Source organism: Salvelinus sp. IW2-2015, unplaced genomic scaffold (genome assembly GCF_002910315.2).
Source record: "Salvelinus sp. IW2-2015 unplaced genomic scaffold, ASM291031v2 Un_scaffold5053, whole genome shotgun sequence".
Taxonomy (NCBI): Eukaryota; Metazoa; Chordata; class Actinopteri; order Salmoniformes; family Salmonidae; genus Salvelinus; species Salvelinus sp. IW2-2015.
Window position 1 is genome coordinate 7,501 of NW_019946320.1, and position 14,637 is coordinate 22,137.

At 44.0% G+C, this 14,637-nt stretch overlaps 1 pseudogene; it reads left to right on the forward strand.

The window, feature by feature from the left end:
* Positions 1-4,889: 4,889 nt before the first annotated feature.
* LOC112077926 (prospero homeobox protein 1 pseudogene) lies at positions 4,890-12,904 on the forward strand (annotated as a pseudogene).
* Positions 12,905-14,637: the final 1,733 nt, after the last annotated feature.

Below are 14,637 nucleotides of genomic sequence, written 5' to 3' on the forward strand. Positions count from 1 at the left end.
GCTGCCGTAATATCACAGTGTTTTCTTGTAGTGTCATGTTGTCTTTGTTTGCCCACTGTGTAAAATACGTGCAAACATGAAAATGACATGATGTATTAACACTCAGCAAGTGAATGGGAGGGACTCTGTTTACAGTAGTGACATTTAAAACCATCCACATCTCACCATCTCTTCGTCTGTCCGTCTCTCATCTCTCTGTCTCTCTATCTCTGTCTCTCCGTCTCTCCATGTCTCTGTCTCTCCGTCTCTCCATCTCTCCGTCTCTCCATCTCTCCGTCTCTCCGTCTCTCCGTCTCTCTGTCCCTCCATCTCTCCGTCTCTCTGTCTATCCGTCTTCTCTGTCCTCCATCTCTCCGTCTCTCTGTCTATCCGTCTCTCTGTCCCTCCATCTCTCCGTCTCTCTGTCTATCCGTCTCTCTGTCTATCCGTCTCTCTGTCTCTCCATCTCTCTGTCTCTCTGTCTCTCCATCTCTCCATCTCTCCATCTCTCCGTCTCTCCGTCTCCCTGCAGTATCTTTGGATCCTCCATCTGCGTTACTAATATCTAATACCGTCTCATTTATTTATTTGTATTTCATTTAGATAGAGTTTATTTAGATAGGGACAATGTTCAACAAAAACACAAGTCTCAGTACACTGAGAAACAATGTGTCGCACCAGATTAAGCTAACAGCTACTATCCATCTGCAGTCCGATACCAAATAGCAAGCATCCCAGTGGTGGCATTGCAGAACCAATCAGACTAGACACCGCTCAGTGTAACAACATTGTTTATTTTTAATAAAGTCAGTAATACTCATGCACTTCATGATCATCAAATCTTTATATGATGTTAAGATTATGGCAAAATAGGGGCAACACCTAACCAGAGCAAGGTGTGGCCTAACCAGAGCAAGGTGTGGCATACCGTTCATACTGTGTGAATCAGCCAAGTGGAAAACATGTAGTTATTTTGAGTGTACTATCCCTTTAATGACTGTAGCAGACAATATGACATTCTGTGGCACAGGCTTATAGGCTACTGACTGCACAATGTGTCAACACCACACCTATTGGCTATGAAGTTAATATGCTGTAGAAATGTGATTAATAACACACACCTCTATTACACCTTACCGCTATAGTGGTAGTAATGAAAATAAGAGAGAGAGAGACAGAGAGACAGAGAGACAGAGAGACAAAGACAGAGTGACAGAGACAGACAGAGAGAGAGAGAGAGACACAGAGACACAGAGACAGACAGAGACAGAGAGACAAAGACAGAAAGCCAGAGACAGAGAGACAAAGGCAGACAGAGAACAGCGAGACAAAGACAAAGAGAGAGACGCAGAGACAGAGACAGAGAGACAGAGCGAGAGAGACAGAGACAGAGACAGGGAGATCTGACTGTCATGAAGAATTCCGTTGTCTATGAACGGGGTGTTATATTTCGCTTATAAGACATTTCCTGTGTAACTGTGTCATCTCTGTGTAACTGTGTCATCTCTGTGTAACTGTATCATCTCTGTGTAACTGTGGCAGCGAGCGGAAACTCAGAGATGACACAGTTACACAGAGATGACACACAATATTTCCCCAAAAAACGATGCCTAAAGTGAAAATCATCAATAGATGAGGGTTGATAAAATGATGCTTTCCAATGCAGCGAGTTTAGAAGAAACGAATACGCAGTAAACAAGCGAACCATTATAATATCCTAAATCATTACATTATTATTAATTAATTAAAGAATACTTACCATTTCAGCCTACATTGGTGAATAATATATTATTTTAATTATTCCAACTTTTAATGATCACAATCTAATCACAATCACAATATTTGGATCACAATCTAATAACGGATTTTTTTTTTTTTTTTAACCGGTCAGAAGGTTGGTTGTCATGGCAGGGTCTGCCACATGGGTGACAACACATCTCTGTCCGGATGAGTTGAAAGGTCAACACAGTCTTCTCCCGGTGCGTTATAACTGTGTCCGGTTAGGAGAAGGGGATAGGATACCGCAACAACAACAAAAATAAACAAGGTCTACTTTGACCACATGTCAAATTCATAGGCCTGTAGATCATAGTTCCAAAACAGAGCACTGAACCGACGTAATGTCATGGATATTTCATTCGGTGAAATATCGAGGGAGAAAATCGTGGATAGTGTAGGCTATAGCATAAAACAATAAAGAATAAAGTTATACTAATTATTCAAACTCTGTCCTGATAGAGTTTTCAGGAGTTAGTCCCTCGTTGAATTAATTTTTATATATATATAAAAATGTTTGCCTATCTTTTATCATAAATCAAAGATACACGTATTGTACCCAATTGCATTTGAATAAATGATTTCAAATATCGTGGTATTGCAATACCGTAAAGGGAGCGAGTCATAATGAACCATTTATAAAATGGTTCCCCAGAGATGCCAATTAAATTGTAATTACTGTTAATATTCCGGGGGGAATTTTCCCCCTTCCGTCGGATGACCTGAATTCCGACACTCATGAGGAACATGATTGGATGACGTGCTTGGCTTGAATTCTGCCTGTGGTGTAGATTCCTCAACACGATCCATTCTGTCTACAATGGATTCATCACATAACTTATGTAGTATTATTTGGGTTCTTTTTTTTATAAACAACTATATATCACTAATACAATCATTTGAGGTTTACGTAGCCTATTACGCATAGACATGTGACACGCGCATAGGGGTATTGAAGAGATTCCAGCACACCAAAATCCCGGAAAAACTCTGATTGAGTAGGCCTATATTATGAGAACATAGAGTATGTTTACTTGCACACTAATAATTCGATATTAAACTCATTATGGCAGAAGGCCGAGTATGGAAATTGTCATGTAAACACCTTACTCTGCTTATTTTAATCGGTGTAAAAGTTAAAATCGAAGTGAGCATACGCCGATTAAAACACCTGGTAATCTGAGCAATCTTTCGAATGATTAGGACATGTAAACAGTTCCAGCGGGTGTGTTGTTTCATTTGTGCATGTGACAGCAACCGTAGCGCAAGCCTCCATCTTTTGTGAAGTGAGTTCGGGAAAAACTGAATGTCCAAACTCAAGAGTCAAAAAAGGTTTCACAAAAAATAGCATGGTCACTGTGGTAGAATGTTTATTTTGATTGGCGATTTTCTGCATGAATCAAAAGTTCCACCAGTAGCCTCAATTCAGATGTGTCCATGTAAACAGCATGTAAACGTTTTAAACAAGCTATTATATAAATCTGACTATCCACAATTATCGTATTGTTGTGTGAATGTAACCGTGCTCATAGACTACTTGCAATGTACAAGATGATAAATAGCCTGTATGCTACATCGCAATTATACCAATTTTCTCGACAGTTGTCCGTTTATTCACTAAACACTCTCCATCCATTTCTATGGCCCCTCAGAGGGACATGAATTTATATTTCATCAAAGTAAAACATTTGTTCAGAGTTTGTAAATAAGGTCAAATGTGAACAAATGTTGTATTATTTGTCATTGGCCTACAGAGGAATGTAAGATCAAACACCGAGCCTTAAAATGCAGGTTTAACATTGGCTAACTTTACGCACAGTCAAATTTCAAGATTTTGAGCAATTATTTTTCTATCAATTGTGGTACTCCTATGTCCTAGGTTTACTATGTCAAATCCATGTTGTATTTTTATAAATAACTTCAGGCTGCAGGCTTTATAATGTACATGTTACATAAACTAAACGAAATAGTTTTCTGTCCTTCTTGTCGGAGCCGTGGTGCGCGCCGCCAATGGAGACACGGAAAGACAAACGGCGATGTTCGCTATTCAATCAATCAATCAATAACATTTTATTTAGTCATTTTCACACTAAAAACACGTGTCACAAAGTGCTTTGCAGTGGCAAGGAAACTGATAATGACTCCATGTTTTAATTGTGCTTTTATATATTCTATTCTATTCTGTTTTATCTTTCTCCAAAGGTACAAGAGGTCCCCTAGATCGAATGTACTGTCAGGACAAACCGTCTCATATAGCCTACACAGCGGTCTTATTGCGCATATAAACAAAACTGTTTTCACTCATTGTGACCGACGCGCGAGGAGAAAATGAAGAAAAGTGACTCAATTGTAATTAAATAGGCCTATAGGTAAATAGGGTATCATATCAAACGACAACATTGTTGATGTTTCAGATTAAATCCAATGTGTTGACCAACCATTATTCTATACCTAACAATAAGAGATACCCTAAATCCAATAGATTAGTAAAATGCCCATCTCCTTACGCATTTTCCCCTGTCTCTCTATAGCGTGAGGGACTGGGTTTGTTCGCTGGACCGGTCTCCTCTCCATGTTCTCCGGTGTGAAGTTAAAGGCGTTTTTGTGTTCCTTCTCAAATCCGGCGGACGTTTCTTATTGGTCAGGTGAGGACTTTGCATCACTCCTGCTGATGACGCAGCCCGTGTCTTCGCGCATCCTTTAGCCTCCCGGCGTCTTTAAGTGATTCTTGTTGCTCTACGAGCCGCTTCAGCATGAGACTAGCAGTCCGACCGTCGTGAGAGAAACAACCCAACTAACATTTCCCTGCTCTGAAGGAGAGTGGCGCAAAAGAGCTACCTCTCTCTCTCTCTCTTTCTCTCTCGGCTGTCCAGAGAAATTACAATATTCATCATACCTGTGAACGACCGACTCTGTTTTCTGTATTTCACTATTTGCTAAGAAGCTACATTTTCACATCTGACGTTACGGAGTAAGTAACCTTTCATGCACACTCACATGCGCGCGTGTGTGTGTGTGTGTGTGTGTGCGTGCGTGCGTGCGCGAAGCGGTATAGTGAGATGACTTTCAATACCCTGTCTGCGGTTAGATTATGGCCGGTGTGTTTTTGCTTCTTCTGTAGCGTATCAGACAGAGAGAGCGAGCTCTAACGCCGTATGTATCAACTGTTCCTCTTTTCTCCTGTTAGGACATAGCTTACGGGTCCATTTTAGAAACAATTTGTAAGTATCAATTTATCCGTTTTAAAGTGTTCTTTAACCTCTCCTACTTTGTTAAACTTTGCGTGAGTTAGGTTACGTTCCGATTAGAGACGGGTTGTTTTTTGAGCTTGGAGAGAGAGAGAGAGAGAGAGAAACATATTTCTTTACTTCCTCTTTATGAGAAAAGTTATTTGTCTTTTTAGTCTTATTCACATGATGTTCTCCCGATCCATTCTCTGTTATTTTGTCTTATTTCCTAGGATAACGGATTTGTTTGTTATTTGCATGTATTTGCTTCACTTCCCCGGTTTGACCAGCTATCTATATAATTCCTGTTTATCTCCGCAGTTTTACAGCAGCACTGCTGGACTAGCTGACCATTGTTGCTACTGTACAATAATTCTCTGTGTGTGATGCGAAGTTGTGTTACAATGTAAAATTCGCCAGTAAATTTAAATTACCTTATTTATCACATCCATTAGCCTATTTATGTTGTAAAATCACTTCTCCTTTCCTGTCTGAGGTAACAGCTGTTGGCTATTGTTGCTACATTCATATGTTTGTTGTGCTCGTGTCTGTTTGATGGCGTCTAATTCTGCCGAGTTGTTGCCTATTTCTTGGGCGTTTTACATTTTACACTATTGTAGGCCACAGTTCTTGAAATATAATTTTTTTTGACAACAAGTGGTCAACCATAATAGGTGAACCAGTGTGACAGTTTGCGACAGAGAAACTGTCTATAAGACTCAATCCACGGAGCACGCGCTGTTGAATCAACGTTGTTTCCACGTCATTTCAATTCAATTTTATTAAACCAACGTGGAATAGACGTTGAATTTAGATCTGTGCCCAGTGGGAATTGCTTCGTTTAGCTACGGGCGGTCAGTGTTTTGTCTATAGACTGTATCACCATTTTCTGTTGCTTTTCTGACAATAATTTAAGAGGAAATGTTGCCTTCTCTTTGCCTCAGGCGCTTTGGCAGTCGAGTCGATGGCAGGTGCATCGGACAAAGACTACTGGCGTTACTCAAAGTGGTTCTAACATCGTGTTCGACGTATCACACGATATAGATATAGCATCCGCATCACACATCCTGGGTGGTATAGAGAAAATACTTTGGTTGATTTGGATTGTATTGGATTAGCCTAGTTATCCTTATAGTTATAGATACAGGATTTAGTCCCACAATTGGGTTATTCGGTGTTTTTATTTATTTATTTATTTTGATTGACACGGAACTAAAATCATCAGGAGGTTGTTTGATGATCAGGACTAAATTATTATTTATGACACATTCAAATCAGTTGAATAAGTGAAAATCTAACTCTCTTTTCTTTTTCACTTAAAGTCCAACTTTAAACCTCTCCGTTTTTTTTGACTCCGTCTTGTCTTGTCTTCTCATTTCCATTTGGTCACACCAGTCCGAGTCTTAGTTCCATATAAGTAGAATCCACAACTCCAGATGTGTGGTCCTTGTCTATTATCCGTGAATTGGTTTTCAACCAAGTAAATCTAAGTTGACATAATATAAGTTTAAAAACAACTATAAGTTAGACATAACTTAAATACGTGTTTTTTACTGGGAATTTAGCTTTTAAGCTGATTTTGTTCTCATACTATTTACATTCCTGTAAGATATTGTTAGGCTACTATATATACAGGGTTTGGACTATTTCCATGTCACAAAATTACGTTTGTTGAATAAACATTATGTTGGCTGAAGGATATTTCTATTCATGATATATATTTTTTAAATGTATTAAAATTAATTTTTATCATCACATTTTTGTCAAATATTTACATCGGACATTTTAATAAATGTATTGATGGCACTGAACTGGGCTACGTTGTCCAGAGATGACTTCTCTGTGCCAAAACTACAACTGGATATGTCAACCTCAGAATAGAGTTTGATTCCTTTGATGTACTGGTAACACCTTGTTACAGTTGAGTTGTTCCTGTCAGTACAGTGTGAAAAGTAATGGCATTACATTGTTATACTGTAACTTACAAGTTGGATGATCACATTGAATCAGACTTCAAACATTTTGGATTGGACTGAGTTTTAGAGGAAGTTGTTGTGTAGGCGAACGTGACAGTCAGTGTCTGTGTCACGGAGAAGAGAGAGAGGAGAGAGAAGGAGAGAGAGAGAGAGAGAGGAGAGAGAGAGAATGAGAGAGAGAGAGAGAGAGAGAGAGAGAGAGAGAGAGAGAGAGAGAGAGAGAGAGAGAAGAGAGAGAGAGAGAGAGAGAGAGAGAGAGAGGAGAGAGAGAGAGAGAGAGAGAGAGAGAGAGAGAGAGAGAGAGAGAGAGAGAAGAGAGGAGAGAGAGAGAGAGAGAGAGAGAGAGAGAGGAGAGAGAGAGAGGAGAGAGGAGAGAGAGAGAGAGAGAGTACATCTTTAATTGAGTTGGACAGTGGGGGCTGTGAGGTGTGAGGTCACAGAATTTTTTCCAACGTGTTAATGGTCTTTTAAACAAAATCTCAATCTCTCTTGTTTCAACTTTGCTTAACACAATCTCTCTCTCTCTCTCTCTCTCTCTCTCTCTCTCTCTCTCTTCTCTCTCTCTCTCTCTCTCTCTCTCTCTCTCTCTCTTCTCTCTCCTCTCTTCTCTCTCGCTCTCTTTCTCTATTTCTCTGTCTCCTTATTGGAATCTAATCCCTTCTAAACCACTGAAATGGAATTATGTTGAAATCCTTGATTTACAGAGTGGATATTTCAGACGAGAACACTTAAGAGGTGCTACCTTCTCAAACCCAGTTTGGACTCTCGCTCGTCTCCCTGAGTGTCCATGAAACAATAGCCACAGGAGTAGAGGTGTTGAGGGTGCTGATTTAAAACCATAGCCACAGGAAGTAGGGTGTTGAGGGTGCTGATTTAAAACCATAGCCACAGGAAGTAGAGGTGTTGAGGGTGCTGATTTAAAACCACAGCCACAGGAAGTAGGGTGTTGAGGGTGCTGATTTAAATCCACAGCCACAGGAAGTAGAGGTGTTGAGGGTGCTGATTTAATAACACAGCCACAGGAAGTAGGGGTGTTGGGGGTGCTGATTTAAATCCACAGCACAGGAAGTAGAGGTGTTGAGGGTGCTGATTTAATACAACAGCACAGGAAGTAGAGGTGTTGAGGGTGCTGATTTAATACCACAGAACAGGAAGTAGAGTGTTGAGGGTGCTGATTTAAATCCACAGCCACAGGAAGTAGGGTGTTGAGGGTTCTGCAGCACCCCCTGAATAATATTTTGTCCTTCACAAAAGTAGTGCACTAGGCCTTTACTGGTCCTGTATTCACAGACCCATATAGTCTGTATCACTAGTCTTTACTAGTCCTGTATTAACAGACCATATAGTCCTGTATCACTAGGTCTTTACTAATCCTGTATTAACAGACCATATAGTCTGTATCACTAGGCCTTACTAGTCTGTATTAACAGACCCATATAGTCTGTATCACTAGGCCTTTACTAGTCCTGTATTAACAGACCCATATAGTCTGTATCACTGGCCTTTACTAGTCCTGTATTAACAGACCCATATAGTCTGTATCACTAGGCCTTTACTAGTCCTGTATTAACAGACCCATATAGTCTGTATCACTAGCCTTTACTAGTCCTGTATTAACAGACCCATATCTGTATCACTAGGCCTTTACTAGTCCTGTATTAACAGACCCATATAGTCTGTATCACTAGGCCGTTACTAGTCCTGTATTAACAGACCCATATAGTCTGTATCACTGGCCTTTACTAGTCCTGTATTAACAAGACCCATATAGTCTGTATCACTAGGCCTTTACTAGTCCTGTATTAACAGACCCATATAGTCTGTATCACTAGGCTTACTAGTCCTGTATTAACAGACCCATTATTCTGTATCACTAGGCCTTTACTAGTCCTGTACTAACAACCCATATAGTCTGTATCACTAGGCCTTTACTAGTCCTGTAACAGACCCATAATAGTCTGTATCACTAGGCCTTTACTAGTCCTGTATAAACAGACCACTATAGTCTGTATCATAGCTTCTAGGTCTATGTCCTGTATTAACAGACCCATATAGTCTGTATCACTAGGCCTTTACTAGTCCTGTATTACAGACCCATATAGTCTGTATCACTAGCCTTTACTAGTCCTGTACTAACAGACCCATATAGTCTGTATCACTAGGCCTTTACTAGTCCTGTATAACAGACCCATTATAGCTGATATCACTAGTCTTTACTAGTCCTGTATTACAGACCCATATACTCTGTATCACTAGGTCTCTTACTAGTCCTGTATTAACAGACCCATATAGTCTGTATCACTGGGCCTTTACTAGTCCTGTAACAGACCCATATATTCTGTATCACTAGGCCTTTACTAGTCCTGTATTAACAGACCCATATAGCCGTCTGTAGCGCGGGCCAAAAAATAACATTCTGCACCCCCTAAACAAAAAATACTAATTCTGCTCCGCTCCCGAAACATCTTCCCTCAGCTGTGTTTAAGAGAGTCTTTCCACTTTATTCCTTACACCAATCAAATGGTTTCAATTAACTGAGTAGTTTGGAGAACTCAGAGGAGCTGTGAATAGAAAACTGTAACGGCTCAATAGGTTGTTCTCAGAAAGAACAGTCTCGTTGTTTGTCCCCAAAAAGGAAAACACTTTTTGGTTACAGGTAGATCCCTCTGGTATCATTCGTCAGATATAAGGGTCTCTTGAAAGACCATATTAACGTTTTTATTTTGTCCGTAATAACCGCTGAATGACCAATAAACGAAACTACCTTTAAACTATGTTTATTTTTATTTTTATGTCCTTTCTCTATAAATCCAGGTGCACCTGTCTGTCAGGACCCTTCGATATGTCACTTTAGCTGCCCCTCGAGGATGCCTGACCATGCCTCATCCCTAAACAGACAGACAAAACGGCGCCGCGTGGACATCGGGGTGAAGAGGACTCTGGGAAGTGTAGTGTTTTCCAGAGCAAGAGAGACCCTCCTACTCAACGCCATGAACCAATCCCACGGCCCCAAGCAAGACGGAGACTGCTCATTGGTCCCTCACAGCTATGGTGGGTCCAATGGGGACGGAGCAAAGTCAAATGTTCTCCGGAAGCTTCTGAAGCGAGCGAACTCGTACGAAGACGCCATGATGCCTTTCCCTGGCACCACCATTATCTCTCAGCTGCTGAAGAGTAACATGGGGAAGAATGGAGACAAGAGGAGGGAGGCTTCCAGGTATACACACACACACACACACTGTATACACACACACACACAACACACACACACACACACACACACACACACACACACACACAACACACAACACCACACACACACACACACTGTACACACACACCACAACACACACACCTGTACACACCATACACACTGTACACACACACACACACACACACACACACACACTGTACACACACACACACACACACACATTACTTATTTAAAAACAAAGTTAATAGTTTATAATCTATAAATCCCATGCGGGATTGATTACTCAGAGTGATTGACTAACTCCATCTATCTATCCATCCATTCCTTTCTTCTTCAGGGTAGTGGAGGTCTCTCCAGCGCTGGGTCAGATCTCCAAGCTGAGGACGTCTGCAGTAACTCCTCCGAGAGACAGAGACAGCCCCCTCGCCCTCTCCCCTCCCCCTCCTCCCTGCCTCCCCCCATTTGCCGCCCCCCCATTCCTCCTCATCCCCCGCTCACCTCTCTGGACCTGGAGCGCCTCACAGACGAGCACCTGCGTGCCAAACGGGCCAGGGTGGAGAACATTATCCGGAGCATGAGCCATTCCCCCTGCGTTGCTCCGCCTGCCCTCCGGCTGGAGAAAGGGACAGGGAAGGAGACCGAGAGACAGGGAACGAGAGGTGAGAAGAGAGAACAGGGAAAGGGAGAGGGAACGGGACTGTCCCCCACTGCAGTCTCCCAGCCCTGGGTCTCTATCTAGAGGGAGAGGGGAGGAGTACAAGGAGAGCCTGGGGGAGACTAGAGGAGAGGGGTACAGGGAGAGCCGGGGGGAGACTAGAGGAGATGGGTACAGGGGAGACAGAGAAAGCAGCGTCTCCCCAGCAGCAACAGCAGTCCTTTCTCAGCTGGTGTGTGTCAGACAGGAGCAGAGACAGAGGAGAGACGACAACTCAAACTACAGCTAGAGGATATGCAGGTAAGGGGATGAACACACACACACACACACACACACACACACACATCACACACACACACACACACACGCTACACACACACACACACACCAACACCACATCACACACACACCACACACACAACACACACACACACACACACACACACACACACACACACACAATTACCGTCGCACACACACACACACACACACACACACACACTGCTAGTTGTAAATATGTCTATTTGAGTTGTAGAAAAGCGGCCAAAATGTGTTATATTACAGAAGCAGCGTTATTTCATATTTTTTATTAATTACTTTATTACTTTATGTATGTAGTGCAGGTTATTTATTAATTGATTGATGTATTATATATGTCTTTATATATATTGTTATTCATGTATATTTATGTATTCATATTCTCCTGTATTTATATAGGGGATCATTTTGTGTGTCAGCTGCAGAAGTTGTTTGCAATTAATTAATTCATTTATTTATATTTTTGATTGATATATATTTCAAAAAGTTTGTATTGTTTCTACAGAAACAACTTCGTCAGCTGCAGGAGAAGTTCTATCAGATCTATGAGACTGAGGAGGAGGAGGAAAGAGGAGGAAGAGGGGAGGAGGACAGAGAGAACGAGAGAGAGTTGGGGAGAGGAGGAGGAGGGGAGGAGGAGGAGGAGGACAGAGAGAACGAGAGAGAGAAGGAGAGAGGAGGAGGAGGGGAGGAAGACGGGAACCTGTCGGAGGACAGTGTCCGCTCCGACGGTTTGGAAGACAGACACAGGGACCACCACGGCAACCGTAACCGTGCCGATCGTATCCACGGCGACTTGTCAGAGTTGCTTGACGATCCAGGTCTGTTTCTGGACCGAGCCAGAGCCCTGCTCCGAGAACAGGCCCTTTTGGATGGGGAGAGGGAGGAGGACGAGAGAGTGGAGGGAGAGAGGGAGGGGGGGGAGGAGAGTGATTGGGGCCGAGGGGAGAGAGGGGTTGGAGGGGGGACGATGCGAGCGGAGGGGAGGCAGCTAGCCGAGACTCTAAAACAGGAGCTCAACTCTGCCATGTCACAGGTGGTCGACACCGTGGTTAACGGGTTCAACCACAAACCCCCCAGCCATCATCATCTTCAACATCATCCTCATCACCGTGGCTCCCAAAACACCCCCTCTGCCACCAACACTGCCTCACAGGCCTCCTTCCCTCCCTTCCCCCCCTCCCTCACCACTGACTCTCAAAGCCCCATCTTCCACTCAGCCAACCAGAGGCTGCCATGCTTCGGCGATGTCATCATTCCTAGCCCGCTGGACTCGTTCGTGGGTCTCAGCGTTCCTACGGCCAGCGACCAGACAGAAGCACTACCTCTAGTGGTCAGGAAGACCAACGCCGACCCACAACACCGGAACGCCTCTCTCCCTCCTCCTTACCCCCACCACCCCTCCCTACATCCCTCTCCCCTCTCCGCCTCTCTGGGGTTCTCCCCTCCCTCTTTCCGGCACCCCTTCTCCCTCCCTCTCATGGGATACCCCTTCCAGAGTTTCCCCAAAGACCAGCGCTCCCCCCCTGAGTCTATGGACCTCTCCAGGGAAACTGTGGGGCTGCGGACCAAGATGGGGTCGGGCGGGGGCATCCATTTTGTCTCCCACCACCACCACCACAGGCAGAGCTCTCCGTCCCAACATGGAGGAGGGAGCGAGGGACTGTCGCTCATCAAGTCAGAGTGTGGAGAGCTCCAGGACATGGCTGACATATCGCCTTATTCAGGGAGTACCGTATCCTTTCCTACTGAACTCCAGGTGTGTGTGTGTCTCTCAGTGGACGACAGTTTGAGACATCTTTAGCCAGGTAGATCGCTCAAGGTTGACTTTGAAAATGGACACCTGTCCATGTCCTGAGGAAATTGCCTTCAAAACCGGCCAACAGTGGCCAACACTCATTTTTATGTCATATTTTTAACCCTTTCCCAAACCTTAATGCGTAACTTAACCATTCGGAATGAAATGTCTAAACGTCGTGTTTTTTTTAATTACCTATCCAAAACCTTAACTCTAAACTTCAGAATATGAAGTCAAATTGGTAAAACCTCAACATGTTGTTGGTCTCAGCAGTGGCTGTAATAGTCCTTAATTTAATTAATCTCCATTAATTGGTTCCTGCTCTAACCCCTGTGTTCTCCCGACGGGGGGTAGATAAAAAGGGGTGCGTGGGTCTTGCAAGGGGAAGATGGCACGCTGGTCTCCAGGCTTTCAAGTGTGAACAGCGGGGAGTAGTGCTCTGAGGTGCTGAGAGGGCACGACACACACACACACACCTCCTATCTTTTCAGTTGTCACTGTCTCAGTGTCTCTCAGAAGGTCGGTGCTGTGAAACCTCTCTTTCATCACAGCGCTGTGAGACTTTGTACATAAACGCTCAAAGCAATCATACCTTCAACAGCAGTGTGGTGTGGTGTGGTGTGTGTGTGTGTGTGTGTGTGTGTGTGGTGTGTGTGTGTGTGTGTGGTGTGTGGTGCGTGTGTGTGGTGTGTGTTGTGACTTTGTTCTTCTCTATACATACGCTCAAAAGCTAATTCTATTTCAAAGTCAGGAAGAGAACGATGATGAGTGGTGTGAGAGAAGTGTTTCTGAACCAGGGCTGTAGAGGAGAAGGGTTTCTGAACCGGGGATGTAGAGGAGAAGGGTTCTGAACCAGGGATGTAGAGGAGAAGGGTCTGAACCGGGGATGTAGAGGGGAAGGGTTCTGACCAGGGATGTAGAGGAAAGGTTTGAACGGGCTGTAGAGGAGAAGGTTCGAACGGGGCTGTAGAGAGAGGGTTCTGAACACGGGGCTTGTAGAGGAGAAAGGTTCTGGACCAGGGCTGTGAGGGAAGGTTTGAACCGGGGCTTGTTAGAGAGAGAAGGTTCGAACCAGGGCTGAGGGAGAAGGGTTCTGAACCAGGGATGTAGGAAGGGTTCTGAACCAGGGTGTAAGAGGAGAAGGGTGAACCGGGGATGTAGAGGAGACAGGGTTCTGAACCAAGGGGATGTAGAGGAGAAGGGTTGAACCAGGGATTAGGAGGAAGGGAACAGGAGGAGAGGTTCTGAACAGGGGTGCTAGGAGAAGGGTTCTTGAACCGGGGCTGTAGAGGAGAGGTTCTGAACCGGGAGGGGAGCTGTAACGAGTAGGAGAAGGGTTCTGACCGGGCTGTAGAGGAGAAGGGTTTGAACCGGGGTGTAGAGGAGAAGGGTTCTGAACCGGGGCATGTAGGAGGTTGAACGCGGAGAAGGGTTTGGTTGAACCGGGGTTCTGACGGGAGAGAGAAGGGTCTGGAAACGGGGTAGAGGCTTTGAGGGCTGTAGAGGAGAGGGTTCTGAACCGGGGCTTAGAGGAGAAGGGTTTGAACCAAGTGGGATGTAGAGAGAGTAAGGGGTGGGGTCATGTAGACGGGAGATCTGACCAGAGTAGGAGAAGGGTTCTGAACGCTTAGGAAGGGTTCTGAAGTTAGGGAGAAGGGTTCGAACCGGGTGTAGAGGAGAAGGGGTTCTGAACC